At 51.4% G+C, this 2,500-nt stretch overlaps 1 protein-coding gene across 1 annotated transcript in view; it reads right to left on the bottom strand.

Moving 5' to 3' along the window:
• The window catches only part of ankfn1b (ankyrin repeat and fibronectin type III domain containing 1b), a 77,959-nt gene that overhangs the window by 16,202 nt on the left and 59,257 nt on the right, over positions 1-2,500 (bottom strand). The gene's annotated exons all lie outside the window — the stretch shown is intronic.

Genomic DNA, 2,500 nt, shown 5'->3' with positions numbered 1-2,500 from the left:
TCCATCTCAGCCCAGAACAGCATTGGATCCATACCATAAGGCCTAAGAACACTGTTGTACGGTGACTAATGGCACCTATCTGCCTTCGCAGTCCGGTTCTGCGTTTGCCAGTGTGTCCTTCGTCATCCTTGGTATCTTGGCGACGTCGGTATGGTAACTATGTCGGCCTCTTCGCTGTCTGCTTAGTGACTTTCAGACGCGGACGACTGCTGAAGGAAACGTCAGCGAGACTCTTAAAGGTGGCGGTGACGGACTCTGTGTCCAAAGGAGCAGTTGAGATAAAGGAATTCCTCAAAGACCGACTTTCAACAGCTTCATGTTCCTCCCCTTCGCCCCAAACACCTTCCAGACTCCTCTGCTTCCTCATTCCCTCCTCCTTTGCCCTTCTGTCTCCTTTGGCTCAGCCTCTGCTAAAGAGGTCAATGGGACAATAGGTTCCATTGGTGGGCATGAACTTTGCTTTTAGCACATATTCAGAGACGGGGAAGTGTTTTGATGAAGAAAAGGGAAAAGGTCATGGATTCTAATTCATTGTTCAGGGGATTCTTACATTTTCCAACGTAAAGATCACAGATTGTAGATACACGTCCTGTTGCAAGGGCTCATTTATTATCAATCATTCCGGGAAACGGCATCAGCTAAACAGCTCTAAATGTAAATGTTGGGGGGTTGAAGGGCGAGCCGGGTCGTGCCATCGCGCCGGACGCCAACAAAGTAACGCCGAGATCAAAAGCTGATCCGTCAAGGTGAGAACATCTGTAGGAAAAATGTTATTTATACTCGGCGATGGACGTGTGTGCGTGCGCCCACATGAGCACGCACACACACACACCCACACACACACACACGGCCCCTCCCCCCGCCCCTCGCCGACACATGCAGTTTGTGCAACAGCTGACAGCCGTCCGCATTGTGGACATTAAAGCAGCGCCGCGCCCCCGCAACAAGCACTTTTTCACAGGGGCCGATCCACCTAAAATACCCCCGATCCCCGTCCCTTCCCGCTCTGTCCATCTCCACTCCGTCCCGTAATAGAGGCCTTATTTTAGACATCCTCGTGTTCCCGGACCGGGCCTAACCTATTCCAGAGTTCCAGATAAAGCGCGGCAGGTATTTGGAATAATTTTTCCATGGGCCTGGCCCGGAAGATAAAACAGAGAGATATATTTGTAATGCGTGCGCCCGTATCCCATTTCAAAGAGAAAGCCCGTCGGAATTCAGGCCCCAGGATTATTGTTATTTGCCTGAGATGGAACAGACGACTCTTTTCTGTCGGCAGGACGGTGCCCCATCACTCTCTGACGACATTAGGGAGTGTCTGGCGTGGTGTGTGTGTGTGTGTGTGTGTGTGTGCGCGCGCCCTTTCAACAACAATGGGACAGTGCGTCGCACACGTGAGCTCGGGATGTCATTTTCCGATGACGTGCGGCACAGAGACGGGAATACGGAGGGGATTGAGTTTCTTTTAGAGTGTCTGTAAACACACTCGTACGTGGTGATGAGAAATGAATAATCACTGTGGCGATATGTCAGCGCAGCCTCTCAGCGTCCCACTCGTCCACAGTGTGTACTGATGACAGGGACGATGGGGACGAGCGGAACCGAGCCAGGGACAGACAGCTGAGACGGCCCAGGGTGTGGACAAGGACAGAGAGAGAGAGACCTGCAGGGTTTATTCTGCTCTACTCTGTCCTAGTCTGTTGCTGAGACTGATCACAGAGGATCAATACACGATCAAAGCTCCATTGATCATGTAAAAGTGTCTTAAGCGTGTTGTGACGTCTTTGAAGAGCCGGATGAAGACATGTGAGGAAAGTTCATGACTGAGCAATTATCCAAATTCGATTCCAAACAAACACTTTATTGTAGTGGCAGTGTGTGTGTGTGTGTGTGTGTGTGTGTGTGTGTGCTGCACATACACAGGCGGCTGTTGTCCTCTGTTCAGTTACCTTAGAAACAGGAAACCTAAACCGTACCTTGATTAGAGATTCACCGCCTAGAGGGCACTGCTCCTCGACCAAGACCACTGACGCTCGGTTGATAATGAGGATACACACACACACGCACACACACACACACACGACCGCATTTAAACCCTCTCTCTCTCTCTCTCTCTCTCACACACACACACCATGTCACACAATTTCCTGTCATTTTTCTAAAGTTGTGCGGAGCAGGAAACTGAATTTTCTGGGAACCGATTTCTCCATAGAAAGCCAGGCTCCACGTTTGGCCTCTCCACAATCCCACATCAAATACAGCCGGGGCCCCGCCAGAGAGGGAGAGCATCAGCCACCGACACGCAATCAACACGCACACACACACACACACACACACGCACGCATCCACGCAGCATCCGCTTCATTAGGTCCACCTCCCCTGTTTCCACACGCAGCCTGGCTCCTCCAGACAGTGAGTCACACGTAAACAGAGACGACATGTAACGCAGGCAGACGAGGCCGAGGGCTCTGATTGGACGTCGGAATCAGAAACACCTGCG

The sequence above is a fragment of the Genypterus blacodes genome, unplaced genomic scaffold (genome assembly GCF_046128005.1).
Source record: "Genypterus blacodes isolate CSIRO-AG114 ecotype Tasmania unplaced genomic scaffold, CSIRO-AGI_Gbla_v1 ptg000055l_1, whole genome shotgun sequence".
Classification (NCBI taxonomy): domain Eukaryota; kingdom Metazoa; phylum Chordata; class Actinopteri; order Ophidiiformes; family Ophidiidae; genus Genypterus; species Genypterus blacodes.
The sequence above is the reverse complement of the archived record's forward strand: the minus strand, read 5'-3'. Positions and strand labels throughout refer to the sequence as shown.